This window comes from Typopeltis vanoorti, chromosome 4 (genome assembly GCF_054136105.1).
Source record: "Typopeltis vanoorti isolate ZY-2024b chromosome 4, IOZ_Tvanoo_1.0, whole genome shotgun sequence".
In the NCBI taxonomy this organism is placed as follows: domain Eukaryota; kingdom Metazoa; phylum Arthropoda; class Arachnida; order Uropygi; family Thelyphonidae; genus Typopeltis; species Typopeltis vanoorti.
In genome coordinates this window covers 156,369,250-156,388,771 of record NC_143552.1, presented here as the reverse complement: position 1 = coordinate 156,388,771, position 19,522 = coordinate 156,369,250, and the positions used below count along the sequence as shown (strand labels likewise).

Here is a 19,522-nt window from a genome sequence, read left to right as displayed (position 1 = left end):
GCATGTGTTGTAATTATACTGGCTATATCTGATCCACTGTTGTTAGCAATATGTGTAGGAAAGCTAAGAAATACCTCATTCTGTATGCATTGATTTCTTCTATAGGAATTCTTCTGCAATTTTATTAGGTGCAATGTGTTAATTGCATCTAGCTTTAGAGTGAAGGATGATAAGTTATAATGGTGTTTTCCTGAGGTTGTTGAGATTTGAAAGCTGATTTTCTTAATAGACTGGAAAATTTGTTGATGTATCAATAATTTGTTTTCTGAAATTCTTTGCCTGCTATGAAGTGTTGGGCTAAGTGTCTGATAGAGGACCATCCAAAGGTTGAGTATAGTGGTGAGCTCTTCTTCTAGTAAATGAATAATACAAGCACCTCTGTTGCGCAATTATGTTGCACCCTTCAATTGGAAAAGGCTTGAGTTTGATTCTTGTCATGATGAGAGAAATCTTTATATGTTTTTGTTTTTTTTTCCAATTGAAGGTGAGTTAGCCGATGTCATATGGAGGCAGCGGGGTTTTTTTCTCATGGAAACTCAGCTTTTTCATCCTGCATACAGACAAATTAGCCTTGAGAAAACATGCAATTTACATATAAAATACTAGTGGTGGTGGGCAGTTGATGTCATTGGTATAGATCATAGGTTCACAAACTTTTTCTGGCCACTGCTCACTTTGCAAGACATAAATTTTGTAACGCCCCCCATTATAACAGTTTTCCGCGTTTTTACTCGTAATATTAAATTATATAAAATTGGGTTGGATTTTGTACAAATCAATTAGAAAAGTGGTTTTATATATTTTATATATATTTTGAAATGAAATATAACGAATATATTTGCTACTTTAAACATAACCTATTATACACACATATATACATGCTCTATTTTCTCATTGACATCTATTTCTATCTGACATGGTAAATTTTCAGATGATTAAATAATTGAAACAGAAAATTGATAAAAAAAAATTGATCATGTAAGACGGACATAAGATGAATTAAAATGCCATATTTAAATTTTAAATGATTATCTAATTGCAAAATCACGAAAATAATTAATTTTTAAATATATATTATTAATTTCTTCTATAAAGAGCCACCGACTCCTAGACCGCCTGAATGCCCCCCCCCCCCCAAATGCTATTGATCCCACTATAGCCCCCGTAGAAGGCTTCAGTGCCCACTGGGGGGGGGGGGGGTACCGCTCACTTTGTGAACCTATGGTATAGATGAAGGTGGTAGTTGCAGTTTGCTGTAGTTGGTGGATTAAGTGGTGGAGACTGAGAGCTGTAGAGTAGGTGCCCTCCCTTGATGAGTCTTTAGACTCCTTGGAGGCATCATGTATTATTAATAATAATAATGACATCATCTGTGTCATCAAGAAGAATGCAAGTTACATCAATCTTTTTCCATAAAAGTGCAAAACTAGTGCTTCTTCATGTGTGATGAGAGCCTTTGGTGAATGAAATCACTGTTTGAATTTTACACGGTTCAGGATAATGTTATTATCCATGCAACATTTTAGAACAGCTTATCTAAATCAGCTGTTCTAATTTCTAGACAATTAAAATGTTTAATTGTCTTCTTCAGTTTACCATAATGTCAGACCTTGCATGCTAAAGTATCTCTGTGGATTATGGCGATTCTGGTGCTAAGGCTTATGTTGGCTATTTGTAATTGTACTTTTTAAGGAAATTACAACATATCGTGAATACTAATTACAATAACTTTAATTAATACTTGCAATATTTTGGAAAAGTCAAATTGCCATCATCAGGGAAACACATTATAATATGATATGTGCATACAGGCACTAGCACTCAGTAAATGAGGTTGAAGCATGGCAACCAAAGTTGGGGCTTTTGTTGCCTTGCTAAGTCCAACATAGTGCCCCCATAGTGGGCTGTTGGGCTGAAGATATGAGAATGTCTTCCCAAATTTGGGACTGTTTTGTGCATGTCTGAAAAATTTAAAAATCCTAAAGAAATATAGCCTTACAACCAGTTACAGACCATAAATGAAATTGGTATTTACTCTTTGTCTGCTCGAACAAAGACCAGCCACACTTCCTAGACCTTCTAGGCATTTACCAGGTTCCTTATAGTTATAAATTGTCCTGTGGTCAGACAGGCATAGTAACCACCAGAATTAATGAACACGTGGACTACATGTAGTGCAACTCAGGACTTGACCATACTTTGGATACCCACCATATGGTATGCTGGAAGGCAACTCCACTGCAATGCAGCATATACTACTATAAGAAGCTATTCCTGGAGCCTTCGTCAACCTTAAGAAACTTTCGAAACCTCAACAAATATGGGGAGGGGGCATGAAACTGCCCAAATTTGGGAAGCACTTACTCTTAGGTCTTGGTTGTTTGGCTGAATTTGATTACCATGCTTTAGCCTCATTTACCACTGTTTTTCTATGTTCCTTAAACATGGAAGAACTATCTAAATCCAAAGCCGAAGTCATCGGCAAAATAGCCAAAGACAAAGAAATTGACATCTTGGCTCTCTAGGAAACCCCATGTGCCTGACATAGCACTCAATAGACTAAAGATCCCAGGCCTAATTCTTGTGTCTTGTAGCTGCCATCCCAAGCATTGGCTGGCAACCTACATCCGGCCTGGCCTCAAGGACTTAACCTAATGTGTACCTGATGCAGTATACTCCATGGGTATTAAAGTTTATAATACCACCATCTTCAATGTCTACAAACCTTCATTGCAGTCCTGGCCTGATCAGATAGACCGACCACCACCTCACCCTGCCATCTATGTTGGTGACTTCAACTCTTATCACACCATGTGGGGCTATTCCTCTAACAACTGGGATGGCAATAATCTTGTTAACTGGATGGATACATATAACATGTATTTGGTTTACGATGCCAAGCAGGAAGGCGCTCTCCACTCAGAGCCAGATGGAACAGAACCTACACCCCAGATCTGTACATAATAAAGACTCTGAAGACCATCCTCTGCCAACAACCAGAATCATCTTCAACAGATTCCCTAATATTCAGCATTGCCCTGCTCTAATAGAGATGGGCACATCAATCCCAGTCATCAGAGGAACACGAATCACTAAATGAAATCTTCGCAGGTCCAACTGGAATGCATTTAAGAAACAAATCTAGCGAACCATTGCAGCAATTCCACCCACCCCTAACTGCTATCCCAGATTTGTTAAACTAATCAAAACTGCAGCCAAAGCCTTTATTCCTAGTGGCTACAGAAAACAATACATCCCATGCTGGAGTAGGGAAACTGAGGAAGTTTTAGCCAAATATGAAGAGACTGAAGATCCAACTATTGCAAAGGAGCTCATAGCAACGCTGGATAAAAATTGAAAGGAAAGATGGATCTCAACCATCCATGAACTTGATTTCACCACATCTAGCTGGAAAAGCTGGTCACTTCTGAGAAATTAGTTGGGAAAGAACCAACATCACACAAAACAACAAATAATTCCTGAACAAATGGCTAATCATTTACTGAAAACCTCCAAGATACGTCCCAGCTCTGTCAGGAAAATTACTGTGCAATCTTCCATCAGACAAATCCTGAAGACCAGCCCCGAGCTTCCTGAACTTGTACACCCAGTATCTCGGGAAGAGGTACAGGAAGCCTTAAAACTCACCAAGAATGGCAAGGCTACAGGAGTGGATGGTATCCTCCCTGAGTTTCTAAAACATCTCAGTCAATGAGCTCAAATATGGCTGGCTGCCCTTTTCTCAAAAATTGTAATGACTGGAAAACTACCAACTCTATGGCAGGAAGCCAAAATAATTGCCTTGCCCAAACCAGGGAATGATCCAAATGATGTCAAAAATCTATGGCCTATCTCCTTGCTTTGCTCCACCTAAGCTCTTTGAAAGAATTCTCCTTAAAAGAATTTCACCACTCGTCGAAAGAGCATTCCCGACTGAACAAGCTGGCTTCAGGCAGGGAAGATGGTGCTGTGACCAGGTCCTGGCCCTGACAACACAGATTGAAGCAGGCTTCCAGAAGAAACTTAAATCTGGAGTCATTTTCATTGACCTAACATCAGCTTATGACAAGTCTGGATCAGGGGCCTCCTCCTAAAGTTGGGAAATATTATAAGGTGCAAATAAACTTTCTAGCTTTTTGAATCCATTCTCTCCAACAGAAAGATCCAGGTCCATATTGGTTGAAAAAAGAGTAGGCCCAGATTCCTTCACAACGGTCTCCCACAGGGTTCTGTGTTAGCCCCTTTATTCTTTAACATCTACATATATGACTTACCCATACCAGCTCAAGCAAGTATATGTATGCCGATGACCTAGCAATCCTACATCAATCTACCTCCTTTTCCAACCTGGAATCAACCTTGAACACAGACCTGAACATCCTGGAAGAGTATTTTAAGCAGTGGTACTTGAAGCCAAATCCAACAAAAACTGTCCAAGTATTTCACCTGAACAATGCAGAGGTAAATTGACACCTCAACATTTCTTTCTGTGGAAAAATGGTAGAACACGAGCCGCCTGAGCCTGGACAGAAGCCTAACCTATAAAAGGCACATCACCAACCTGTCCAACAAAATTATAATGAGAAACAATATGATTTCCAGGCTTGCTGGAACATCTGGAGTTGTGGGACAGAAGTCCTAAAGGTCATCTGCACTAGCCCTTGCATTCTCTGCAGCAGAATACTGTGCCCCTGTCTGGGAAAGAAGTGCACACGCACTAACATTATAGACACCCAGCTAAATTCTATCATGCTCGCAATTAGTGGGACAGTGAGAAGCACCCCTCTCTCCTGACTGCCTGTCCTGTCTAACATTGCTCCACCAAACATACGGAGAAGACAAGTGCTAATTAAAGAATTTAATAAAGTGATGAGTTTCATTAAAACTCATCACTTTATTAAACTCCTGCACCAGACTCTCATAAATTCATCTGGTCTTCGCCTAAAATCTAGAAAGCCTTTCTGGTCCTTGGACGAACTCTCTTCAGCTGCCCTACCATCAACACCTGACATGTGGAGAGAATACTGGTCCAACAATCTTCTAACGAATGGCTTCTGGTAGAAGATCCTTGTGCTCCCCAGTTTTACTCTTCCTAGGAAGTTTTAGTCATCTATCAACAGGATTACAACTAACCAGGGCAGATGTGGCTACCTACTGCATAAATGGAGGCTGTTAGACCATCCTTATTGTGATTGTTCTCCCGTGGCCCAGACGATTACTCATATTGTGAACAACTGCCCAAGATGCGGATTTCATGGTGGTGGCCTTCAGGACATCCACCAGGTGACGGATGAGGCCCTGGATTGGCTTTCCAGATTGGACACTGACCTGTAGATGTTTTGTATTCCTTTTGCCATAAGAATAAATAAATAAAATAAATGATGATGACAGTTTGACTTTGCTGAAATATCAAAAGTATTAAAGTTATTTTTGTTAAAGTTTTTTGCTTGACCTGGTCAAAAGTTCTGGAGATTTCAAGTGCAATCACTTGAGATTCACCAAACTACTGGTTGTTTATTAGCTGGGTAACATTGGGTGTAGTGCAGGAATGAAGTGCAGGAGTTGAAAATTGATGGTTCTCTCCATTACTTTAGATAGGACTGAGGTTTCATTATTATCCCATAGTATTATTACACCAGATCATAGAGGTCAAATTCATATATTTTATACAGCACCTTTTCTGGGTTGTTATAAAGTTCACATTTAGAAATATTCATACAAGTTAGTAAATGCAGTGGTGATGCTTCCTCGGTGTTACAGATTTGCAAGTAGGGAAGACTTTTTTTACCATTGCTGAACTTGATTGGTCTTGTGTGGTCGGGCTTGAGGCAAGAGATCATGGTAGTGGCACAGCGATTAAACTTGGAGTTGATGTAGTAGCTCTTGGTTTTTCTGCTGAATACCAGTGATGAGTCATGTCCTGGAGAATCATTTTTATATTTTCTTTTTGAGTAGTTTTAAAAAGATCAAAATCTGTGGTATCACTTGATGTTGCAGCATTTTTGCTACTTCATCTGCAGTTTCATTTCCTTTTAATCTCACATGGGATGGAATCCATTAGAAAATTATTTCAGAATCCTCATGTAGTTTGTTTTTTTGCTATCTCCCTAAGTATTTCTTGATGGCTAGTGTAGCAGTTCAATAATAGCTTGAAGATCTGCTAAGGAATCTGTGAAAAATATAAATTCCTTTGGGTTTTGATTATCCAAATGTTGCAGTGCTGTGTTAATGGCTATTAATTCTGCATGGTATGAGTTGCATCCTATACTGTTGGTTGTTTTTAGCTGTATATTTTGAGAGCCATAAATGAGTATGCCAAAATTGCCATTTGGATTTTTGGAGCCATCTGTGTGGATCTTTATCGAGTCAGGTCCATATTTCATTATTTTTGTAAGGGCTAATGATCTCAAGGTTTCATGACTTTCTAGGACTGAGGTGACATATGTATGAATATAAAATTTGTTTCCTGATTAATTTTTAAGGAGGACTGCTCCTATTATTTTGAAATTTGGATTGAGATACACCTTAGATCGAGAAAAGACTCGGTGATTAACATTCAACAATTTAATGAACAGCTGTATAATACAAATAAATTAATACCTTTAATGGGACATGTGCACCTTCACATTATAAAGTAACTTTATGGCTTATACATGTGGCAAAAAATTCTATAGAATTTTATTCAAAAATTCCAATATATTTCATCCAGTATTACATGGTCTTTGTCAAAGAGGTAGACCATTAAGTAAATTCAGAAAATCAATCACAATAATGAGTAATAATTCATGTGCATATAGCTTGTGTCTCGGTCTCAGCTGAAGTACATGATACTATTAGAGTTCAAAGTAACAATTGTAAAAAGTGGTGTAGATTAAAAAAAATTATAAATAATTAATAGTAATCACTTTGCAAAACTTTGATATTTGCATGCAGTCTGATTGGCTCAGGTTCAGAGAATTATTTCATAGAATTTGACATGTTTACAGGAAAAGATGATCAAATTTGAACTTGCTAGAATGAAGTTTAGTCTGGTTCAAAATTCTGTTTTTAAATTTTGGTCATACCATGAATTTGAATTATTAGAATGTTCTATCCATTGTTTCTCTTGTATTATGTTGATTTGTGCTGTATCTCTTTCTTCATTGTTTAATTTCCTTAATATTTTGTAGGCTATGTTTTATCTTCCATATATGTTTTCTTCTGTTTTATTAATATATCTGTTCCAAGAATCTTGGTGAGCTTTTTGTACTATGGTTTTGCTATTTTCTTTTGTTTTTTTGTATATTTCTTGTTTCCTTTGTATTTGTTGAAGGAATGATTTGTATGTTATTTGTTTTTCTTTCATTGCATATTATCTTTATCTGTGTTGCAAATTTTTATTGTTTTTCTTTTTAATATTTTATTGTTCTTTCCAAGTACATCAGAGACTGCCTTATGGATTACATGTATCAGTTTCCTTTCTTCTTCTATATCTTCATTCATATTGGCTTCTTTTAGGCAATCTGTTAATCGCACTTGATTTATCATTCTAATGATTTATTCTTGTAATAGATATACTTTGTATACTTGTTCTATTTCTTGTTTTTTCTTATTTACTTCCTTTCTCCATTTTATTAGTATTTCTATTTTAGGAACTACTAAGTAATGATCTGAAAAAATCCCATTTCCTCTGTAAACATCTGGAGCTAGTTTCTAATCAGTAATGATATAATCAATTATAAATCATTTTCCTCTGCCATTTCAAGTATAAAGTCCAACCTAAAATTCTATTGCATAAAATTAGAACTACAGTGCATAATTCTGAATTCAGGCCTGGTCAAATTCTAGATGACTGAAGTAGAGTCCTTTGGGTACCCATCTATAAAAAAGACATTTATGAGTACGTGATAAAAAGCCAAGAAAAACTGTAGAGAAGCATTTGCCAGCTTGAGTTCAGGTTCCACAGGAGTGGTCAGAAGCATTCACTGCAAAAGAAACGAAATTGTGCTCATACAAGAGAACTCCCCCCCTCCCCCAGTGGTGTGCATGTCTGCACATTTAGACGCACACACACACACACACACACTAACCCACAAAGAGGGAGGGGAGTTTTCTCTTGCATAAGCACAATTTCTGATATTTAGAATAAGGTAAGTTGCACCATAGGGAGTTGAACAGGTTCTTCTGAGCGGTCCATGAAACTGATCTGGAATGTTTGCACCTAGGACAGCTTACCTTCTGCGGGTAAGTCACTCTCAGGACACTGATTAGTTGAGACTAACATACTGATAGCATCCTTATTTCTCTTCCTCCTTTTATTGTTTTCTTCTCTGTTGTATGCTATATACTGATCTGTTGTATTCTTTTGGCCATATGGTATGTACTGATCTGATCCTTTCTGTTTTGGCCTTTTTTCTTTCACCTCTTTCCCTCCTATCCACTAAACTCTGTAATTTACAGTCCTTTAACCCGTCTCAATAAGTCCTGATATTGTCTTAAACTCTCATCTCACAAAATATTCTCACTTGTGCTTTTTATTTATGTAATTGATTGCTAGCTGTTACTGAGGGCTCTATATATTATGTGATTCTCAGAAGAAGTCAAGAAATTTGACTTCTTCTGAGAATCTTGGTAGAATGAGTGACTAAGACAATATCAGGACTCCGGAATGTTAGATATGGAAAGAAGTTAAAGGAATGTAAATTATAGAGTTTAGTGGATAGGAGGAAAAGGAATGATATGATGCAGACATTTAAGCTAGTGAGGGGATTTTATCAGATTACCACAGGAAGAATTATAAAAGAGTAGAAGGTGAGAGGTAAGAACCAGAGGTCATCCCTGTAAGTTGTGTAAGAGCATGGCTAAGAAGGGTATAAGAAGTAGATTTTTTACATGGAGAATTATTAGTAAAATGGATTATATTATCAGAACATGTTGTTAATGCAGGAGTGTGAAGAATTTTAAGATTCAGTATGATAAATGTGTTTTCGGTTGAATGAACCTCTCATGAGTTTTCTGACTTCATGGAGTTGAGAGTTTAGATGTTGAGAGTTTTATTTTTAGACTCCATAGAATGTGTGGTGATAATAATCCAGTCATAGTGTTGTAACTCTATGACTAGGTTCTAATAGTTCTATCACTATGCTTCTGACCACTCCTATGGGAATTGAACTGAAGCTGCCACATGTTTCTCTACAGTTTTAGTTAGCCTTTTATCAGGTATTTATGAATTGTTTTTATTTTATTAATAATAATAATTATTATTATTATTATTTATTTATTTTTTTTTTCATAGATGGGTACCATAACTCTACTCCACTCATCTGGAATTTGACCTTTTTACCAGGCCTGAATTCAGAATTATGCATTGTAGCCAGCCACTGCAAAACATTTATAGCTCCATATTTGAACTGGTCAAATACCATTGATTCCTTTCTGTTTTAGTTTCTGATGGTGTTTTCAAGTGTTGATATGTGATTGTACTCTTGAACATTTTCTGTTGTTGCTTATATGATTTAATAATAATAAAAATGATATCGAAAAATTATTACTCCCAAACCTCCATTATTATTGAGCTTCTTCAATATCCTCCAGAACAATTTATTGTCTTTATTTATCTTCTATGTTCTTCACAATATGATTACAATATGATGAAATGTTGCACAACATTTCATATATCATACCATCACAATTTTCTGTGGTTTAAGTGAGTACAGGATACAATTAGTCCTGGTTAGTTTACTGTATGGTCTTTTCCACAATCAAATATAGTCTGTCAAAATTATTTCTCTATTACAGAATTAATCCAGTTTTAAAATTCAAGCATTCTTTCCTTTCAGTTTTCCTAAGAAAAATTTCGTTTCTTAATAAATAAACAAATAAAAAGAAAATTAAATTAATAAAAGTAGTTTTTCCAATTTTCAACCAACATCACTCTTTTTGACTTAAATACAACAACAAAAGTTCATATTACAAATCAAATAAGTAGATCAGTTATAAAATCTAAAATATTTGAATTCCTTAGTATAACTTTTACTTAACTAATCACCCTCCATTTCACTTAACAGTATGTACTTCAAAATTATACAATTTCTACTTTCTTTTAAATTATGAAGTTAATCTTTTTATTTCATCGTATCTCTTTAGAAATCCTGACCTTTTACTATATGGACCCCTCCAAGGTTTACATGATGTCCACTATGCCTAAATACCTATCCTACTTCTGCTAAAGAAATTTCATTGAGGATGCACTCACAATGTCCATTGTCAGCAGCATCTATTTACTTACTGCACATCATGAAAAGAACCTAGAACTCATGTGCCTCCTACATCACATTCTTACTCAGTTTCCAGATGACCTTGAATTTCTCCTCCATCTGCCAGGTGTTGCAAAATTTCTCCTTTCATCTATGTTGTACAATGTTCTTACTAGTGTGTATGTGTGTATCAATTAATCACTAAATATGAGGATAATCTTCTTGAAAATGGTAGGCAATATCAAGTACAGTGATGTGGGCAAATATCAGAATGGGGAACTGCACAATGAAGGTTCTACTGAAGGTTCCCCATTTGGTAGAACTTTCTGCTCTACCAAATCTTCTGAAGGTTCTACCTATTTGGTAGAACCTTCTGTGGTTCAATATTTTGAAGCATTAGAGAAGGCAGCTGGTTCAGTGAAAAAGGAAAAGTTGATACTTGTTAGAGATCTAAACTGCAGAGTAGGAAATAATTACCAGACATATAGAAATTAGGAAAATTTTAAGAAAAGTGGAGAGATGCAAGAAATAAAAGTTTCATTGACTATGTTATAGTTGATAGCAATGTTTTCCCACTTGTTCAGGACACAAGAGAGTATACAAAGGATTTGGAATAGGAAGTGATCACTGTTTAATTTTGAGAGCAGGATAAAATTGTTTATATTGAAAAGAAGAGTGTGTAAGAAAGTTTTAAAACAAACCAAGCTTGATCAATTTTCAGAGGTGAACTGTAGACTGAAATACAAACATCATTCATGAAAAAAAGAAACAGTTTGAAAACAAGAACCAAACCTTGGAGATTCACTGGCATATCCTGAAATAAACATTGAGCGATTTAGCCAGAGTGGCATGTGGTGAGGCTATCTGTCAGGATAGAAACAATCAGAACTTTATGGTGGACTCAGGAAGTTAAAGAGGCAGTGAAGAAAAATAAGAAAGCACATCAAAAGTTCCTGGTAAGTCACCTTGTGCTCTTAGAGAATACAGAGAAAAATGTACGAAAGTGAAGCACTGTGTAAAACTAGCTAAACAAAAGTGATGGAAAGACTTTGGTAAGAACAAAGAAAATAAATATCTTAATAAATATAAAGGTCATCAAGACGTGTATAGGCTGCTGATGGTAATACATTATTTTTATGTTGCTTCAAACCATGATTATTTGCAAGCCTGTAGTACATTTTGTATCATAGGTGTGCTAAGGATTGTATTTTTTTAATTTACTTTTTACCCTGCTCCCTACAGACGAAACCTGGAACTTTTTCAAGGCACTTTAGACTTCCAGTAAGCAGAGTGGTAGTCTCACACCAGGTGATGAAATTCATCTTCCACCTAAAGACAATCACAAACATTCATGCCCATGGTGGAATTCAAACCTGCAACCTCTTGGTTGGACAGTGGGTATCCTAACCACTTGGCCAACCAGGCCAACAGTTTACTAATCTTCTATCAACACTTTCCCTCCAAATTTAGCCTATTATTGTCAGCACTCCAATACTGTCATATCTGATATTTCAGTTCTTCTAGGATACTTCTGATTGAATCAATCCACTTAAATATTGGTCTTCTGGGTTTTTTCCTAGCATCTTAGTATTGAATACTGTTTTGCTTACCTTTCTTCACCCCATTCTGTTGAAGTGACTATAGCAGTTTATATTAGCTCTGCTCACACGTTCTTGAATGCTAACAGTGTAAAGTGCCTTCCTAATGCCTTTTAGTTTTAGTATGAATCTGCCATTGATACCATCTTTTCCCTCTCTTACCTTTACTCAGGACTCGTATATCTGATAGCTAGTCTTTTGATCAATTGCTTTATTTCTAATTGAACTATCAAATCCATAACATAAACTACTAGTTTAGTGTTTTGGCTAATATTCCATATAAATTTATTCAGCTGGCTGCCTAACATTTTAGCCTTGCTTATTCTGTTGGCTATTTTCATATTTAATTTGTCATCTTTGCTAAAACTTCTGCCTATACGAGTATTGTTACAGTATTTTAATTGTTCCACCACTGAGAATGCAGCTGAGCTTTTCTGTGTTCATGCCAACAGTACACTATTACATTTGACAAACCTTGTAGTGCTCAAGTATTAGAATTCTCAAGATCTCATGACTAGTGACTCAGATAGATTTCTGTTCAGGACATGGGTTAGTTATTACTAATACCATGTTCTGCACAACTTCACATGGAGAGATGCAAGAAATAAAGTTACATTTACTATGATAGCAATGTTTTTGTACTTGTTAAGGACACGTGTGTTGAGACTTAAGTGCTGTGCAGAATTCATGTTGGGGGTTTAATGGAATAATTATCAGCACTGAGAAAAGATTAAAAATAACTGTAATACTTCCAATATTTCGTCTCTGTCACAGAGACATCTTCAGGGATTACAAAAAAACTTTTTGTAACAACACACACATACAAAAGCAGTACAGTAGTGAGTGAAATTAAAGTCCTATCTAGGTGGTGTGCCCTCTTTGGGCATTTCCACCTGCAAATACCCATAGAGGGTGCACCAACTAGATAGGACTTTAGTTTCACTCACTACTGTATTGCTTTTGTGTGTGTGTTGTTACAAAAAGTTTTTTGTAATCCCTGAAGATGTCTCTGTGACAGAGACAAAATATTGGAAGTATTAAAATTATTTTTAATCCTTTCTCAGTGCTGATAATTAGTCCATTAAACCTCCAACATGAATTGTTCAGGACACAAGAGTATACAGAGGATTTGAAATAGGAAGTGATCACTATTTAGTTTTGAGAGCAGGATAAAATTAAATTTCATACCGAAAAGAAGTGTGTGTAACAAAGTTTTAAAACAAATCAAGGATGAGCAGTTTTCAGAGGTTCAACCTTGTAAACTTCAAAGCCACCAAAACTCAGTTCTGTCTGATCTCTTGCAAGAAAGAGTTTGCATCCCTTACCTTCAGTAATATTGAGATATCCAAACACGATCAGATGTCTCTTTTTGGACTGACCTGCACCTCTTATCTTTCCTGGCACAGCCATATTTCAACTATAGTTTCTGCTGCCAAACAACTTGCTGTACTTTTTTGCACAAGACATTACTTCACACCTGACAGCTGCTAATTTTTTACAAAGCCCAAATCTGGCCAGCCATGGAATATTGCTGCCTTATTTGGGGTAGTGCACCAAAATTCTCTCTAAGAATTTCCCAATTCTATCCAGCACATGGCAGTTCAGTTAATTAATGATCCCTCTCTCACACAGATGTTCAGTTTCTGCCTTGTGCCTCTTTTATAGATACTTTTGATGCCATCTGTTCACTCCGCTAATGTTTCTCGGAACTCTCATATCTGTGGTCTCCAGTCTTTGATCAGGTGTTTTATTTCTAACCCAGCTCTCAGATTAAAATTGGTATGGGCAGTGTCTTATATACAGCTAGTTTGGTGTTTTTACTAATTCCTCTTTCTTCCATATAAATTTATTTAGTTGACTTCCTTCTATAATAGCTTGCTAATTTTGCTTCATATTTAATTTGCCGTTTTCACTAAAAATTGTGCCTAATTAGGTGAAATGTTTTACATGTTCTGTAGGTTCTCCATTCAGGATGGGATTCAGTTAAGGTATTAATGTTTCTGCCTATTTTCATTATTTTTGTCTTTTTATTGATGATTTTTGGTTATTGATTGAATAACAAGCAGTTACTCAATGTAGTCAGGGAATCCTGACTAAATCATCTGCGTAAAGTAAAGAGCCGAGATTAATATCCTGAATTAATTTTGATATCAAATTAATACCACTTTCCTTCATAATGTGATCCATAAACATGATTAAGAACTTCAAGCCATCTTCCTGTATTTCCTTCATTTCCAACTGCTGACTTACAACTCACATATAAAATAAGTGTTGCTTGATATAACTTCCCATTTACAGCATATAAGTGTAGCATTATGAACAGCTTTTCTCTTGGCACCTTGACATATGCCTTTTTACAGATCTATAAAACATAAATACAGATCCTTGTTATATTTCTATGACAAAGAGAAAAATATAGCCCAAACTCCCCTTCTTAAAAGTATTCATTCTCAACTTCCTTTCTTCATCCTCCATAAAATGAAAAATTCCATGTACTGAAATTCTGTATAACTCCTTCAGAAGTCTGCAAATTTCAATCACATCGCCACCTCCTCTACCCTGTCTGCCATTGTCTGCAGCCCACAAATTCCCAGTCATTTTTCACAATCTATATTCCACAATCTTGATATCACCTTTGAAACTCTCCCCAGCACTCTCTCCACTGCATCAGAATCCACCATGGAAACCAGGAAACAAGACCTGCATGCAATAGTTCAAGTGAGGTCCTATTGAAGGCCTTGTAAAGAGGTAAAATGACTTATTTTTACATTTATTTATTTATTCATATGGAGTTTCCCTCCATTTTCTCCCCCATCCCTATTGGCACGAGTTGAGCCCCCTCATGGGGGGTTAAGTATTTATGGCTGTAGATCCGTGTGTTCATGGGGCTGGTTTGCCTGTTTGCGGGATGAAAAACCCCAGATGAACTAGAGGAAAAACCCTGCTGTCCATGCCCAAGCTAACTTGGCTATGGCTGAGGAAGATCCTTAAACTCCTCACGTTGGCGACAGGAATCGAATCCAGGACGTTCCTTCCCCAGGCATATGGTTGTGAAGCGCATAGCCACTAGGCTAATCACACGGACTATCTTTACGTCATATGATCAGTGGCAGCTTGTGGCTTGAAATTGTGGGGGTGCTGCAACTTTCGAAATATACATACACACTGTAAGTACAGTGTATATGTATTTGGATAATCTATCAAAATGATGGTAAATTTAAAAAAAAATATTAAACATGAAAAAATATTGTTTATTATCGATAAAATTATACAGTTTAGTATAATTCAAAATTACTTAAAAATAAAATTCATTCTTCTTGTTTTGTTTTGAGCAAAAAGGTCTAACTTTTTCTTTGATGTTTGTGTGACTGTTGAATTTTTTCTCCGTTGAAATCATCGTAAGTGCATTTAAGCTATCCTGATTCATAGTGCTCCTCAGAAATGTTTTTATTCTCTTTAATGTTGAAAAACAGCATTCAGACTCTCCTTCTGAATCTACTGCAAACCTACATACACAGGCCAATACATACACAAAAATTCTTACCACCACCGAACACAAAAACTAGGTGTCATAAGCACCCTTAAACACAGAGCGCAAACTATTTGTTCTAATGAACAAGCTCTAAACCAGGAATACAAGATCATCAACCAAACATTTATAAAAAAAAAATGGATACAGTAAAAAAACTATTCACAAGATCCTCCACAAAGATACCAGCAAGAACAAAAAATGATTTCAGGGATGCTGTTGCCATTCCTTATGTTAGGGGCATTTCTGAAAAAATAGAACACTATGCAAATACAACTTTAAAACCACCTTTAAACCTCCGAATAAGTTAAGACACCTACTCAGTTCTTCTAAAGATCCTCTTCCACACCTAGCCCACCCAGGGGTATACAAAATACAATGCACATGTAACATACCATACATAGGGGAAACAGGGCGAACTATCCCAATTAGACAAGACGAATACAAATGACACATTAAATACCTTTTGGAAAAGCCGGCCTTTCTGACCATGCACTCCAAACATACCACAGAATTGATTGGAAAAATACCAAGTATCTACACCGCACCAAAACCTGGTTTGAGAGGAAATTTAAAGATTCATGTGAAATGCTCAAACATAACCCAAATCTCAACAAGAAAGATGGCTTAACCATTCCAAGAGTATGGAGGACCCATTACAACCTGTATAACAACCTAAACAAGCCGAAGAAAAATCCCACTACAAGAAGACAACCTGGTGAAGTGTTTGTAACATTCAACAGCAACTAAAGGAAATCATCTGATAACAATCATAACTGTACAAATCCAGAAGAATATTAATACATGAGGACTTCGTTAATTTATTGTAGTTGTATTTTTTTTAATTTATTTTTATTTTAATATTATTTATTTTTTATATTTATTTATTCATTTATTTATTATATATATATATATATATATATATATATATATTTTTTTTTTTTTTAATTGCTAGAGGTCAGGCTAGGAAAAAGAATTAATTAACTACGTAGATTTAGTTTATCGGTATACAGGGCTAGAGCATGTAGCTTGGTTCTTTATACTCATGTATTCTTCTGATGATGACTTCGATATAGGGTTCGAAACGTCAAGTGTTATTTTATTAATAATTAATAAAATAATCTTTTCAACACGTATGTTTTTGTGTCCCTAAATTTATAATTATGAATATTTATATATCAAGAAAAATTGGAGTGCTGTAGTGCCTATGCATGAGCCGCCCCTGCATATGATCCTGACAACCTCTATTTGGCTTGAATCTGGCTTGTTCTTCTCCAAGCTTCCCTTTCATAATTTTTCTAAAAGAAAAATTATGAAAGGGAAGCTTGTATGAATCCTACGGAATGTTTACTTGGGAAATTCAGCTGTAATTTTCACTTTCAATTTTATTTTCTGTTTTATAGATGGGTCCTATTAGAGATCTACTCCTTTTATATTCAAGTATAAAATAATTTTATACTTGAATATAAAAGTATAAAATTATTTTATACTTTTATATTCAAGCATTTTCCTTTCATATTTCAGGTTTATGATGGCTTTTTTCCATAGCATAATCAGATACCTTATTCTGTCACCTGAAATTTGACCATTTATATAAAACCTTTATACAAATATAGAATTATTTTATACTTTTATATTCAAGCATTTTCCTTTCATATTTCAGGTTTATGATGGCTTTTTTCCATAGCATAATCAGATACCTTATTCTGAAAATCAAGTAGATGATTGATGTAGTAATAAAATCTCATGATACATTTTTTGATGCTGAAATCTAGTGATAGTTGACTGGCCTTGTACAATATAAGTATAATTGCAGTAATTTGAAACACACTTTATTTCTACATGTCAAAAAGGGATAGTCAGTTAGCTTTTGATATAGTGCACCTTTTAAATTGCTCTAATAAGTTTCGCTACAGTTCAGTAACATCACTCGAAAGAATTGTCTATAAAGAAATTACATCAGTTTTATTACATGCTGCATTTATGTAACATTGAGACTGAAATCTCATCCTGAGATTACAAAACTTTTTTTTTTTTGTTTCAGTAAGTAGAACTTCCGACATTTAAGTTACTGAATTTCTTTTAATCTGTTATGCTAATTAATTGTGAATTCTTGTGAAATTTTGTGCCTTAGAGGCATTTTTTCTGCAATTTTTACTTCTTTTTTTACTCAGATATGATGAAGTTAATTCAGAGGAGACATTTGAAAAGATCAAGCAGTGAGTAACTGAAATAATTCTGGCCTGTGTAATTGTACATATGAGAGTAGAACCTCCATGTTGTCTTCGAAGTTCGAGTATTCAGTAGAAGCAAGGAGATTTGACAGAAACATTTAAGTTGGTAAAGGGAATCTTGCAGGCTAGACACAGTGAGATTTTATAACTCGTGACAAGGATTATTCCTATAATTTAAACTGAGTAAGGGTTGGTTTAGAAATACATGAGATCTAGGTTTTTCCTCATGATATATGGAATGTGCTATCATGTATGTTGTGAGTCTTTTTTTTTTTTTAATTTTAAATATCAATCCCACATGCAAGATGTTGCAAAACTTATCACATCAGTGCGATATGTGGCAATCTGGTAAGGAAGAAAGAAGGAACCTGTATTATGTTTTTTTGGAGTGTGTTTTATTCCTTAGGGAAGACTGTTCCAAAACACAGAGGTAGAAGGTATGAAAGAGAAGGATGAGAAGTTGATTCAGGCGGTTTGGAATTGGACTGTGAATGATTGCTAAACTGTAGCTGCTTTTGTGTTTATTGGTTTGAGGAAAGTGCAGGAATGCAAAAGCTAGTTTGACAGAACAGCAGCCATGAAAATATCTGCAGAAGAGACACAAAGCAAATAGATAAGATAGCAAATAGAATGACCCCTTAGAAGAAGAAGAGTTTATATTTTTATAGAAGTGTACTGTATGTAAGAACACTATTCTAAGGTAGGGCAGATTTGGAATTTATACAGAGTTAGGAGTTCGTGCAGGTGAGGGATGATGTCTTGATTGAAAAGGACACCTAGTTTTTTGGAGAGAAACTGTGGATGTGATGTGCTCATGCTAAGACAAGCTAGAAGTATTATTCAATCCATTAAGAGATATAAGATCTTGCATGGTGATGTGACTGTTATCAAAGGTTGGAGGAGTTGAAGTACATAATAGTGCTTCATGGTATAAACCATGGGTGTCCAACCTTTTGGCTTGCATTTATTATTTTTTTTAAAATTTTTTTATTATAACATTAAAAAAAAAGAAGGTAGCATAAACACAAAACTAGTGAGATATTTGGCCTTGTTTTCGTGAAATCAATGTCTGGTTTGATGGAAGTGGTTGCAATTCATAGTGAGCTCTCTCAAGGTTCTCCTCAGAAATTTTTGATCTAGTTTACTCTTCGTATGCTTCAGTCTTGAAAATAGTTGTTCACAAATGTATATACTAGCAAAAAGGCAGTGACACGAATAAAGCGTGAATTGTGAAGCAAAGGATATTTTTCTCTGGGAAGATAGGTCTTGATATTGTATTCTTGTCGAGTGAAAATTGAGTCGCAAATATACAAAAAAACTGATAATTTTTCTGAAATCTTGAAACCTATTCTCAAAATTCTTGTATCAAAACAGAAAGAAAGACAGCATATTTTTCACGTCACATAATAATGTTAAAAGTTTAAGATCTTATGGGGCTGCATTACTAACAGTAGGACTGCATGCAGGCTGCGAGTTTGACACCTCTGGTATAAATAACACACACAAAATATATGTATACTATATATACATACGAGGGTGGTCTCAAAAGTTCTCGGCCAAACAATGAAAAAACAAATTTATAATTTCAAAATTATTATTATTTTTCGACATAATCTCCTTTAAGACTAATACATTTATTTCAGCCCCATTATCCTATCACTGTAGTGGTTCTCAGTAAGATCTGCAAAATACTCCTCTACAGCTGCAATTATCTCTTGATTCGAAGAAAAACGTTTACCAGGAGGAAGACTTTTAGGTTTAGGAAGAGATAAAGTCAGAGGGAGCCAAATCTAGGGAAAAGGGTGGATGTTCCAACAATTCATAGTGCAGATCCCTTAATTTTCCCATTGCCAAAACACCTTTGTGGATAGGTGCATTGTCCTGATGAAAGATGATTTTTTTCTTCTGCAAGCCGGGTCTTTTCTC

At 35.5% G+C, this 19,522-nt stretch overlaps 1 protein-coding gene across 5 annotated transcripts in view; it reads left to right on the top strand.

The window, feature by feature from the left end:
* Positions 1–19,522, top strand: part of LOC150107782 (eukaryotic translation initiation factor 4 gamma 3-like) — a 949,069-nt gene that overhangs the window by 334,540 nt on the left and 595,007 nt on the right. The gene's annotated exons all lie outside the window — the stretch shown is intronic.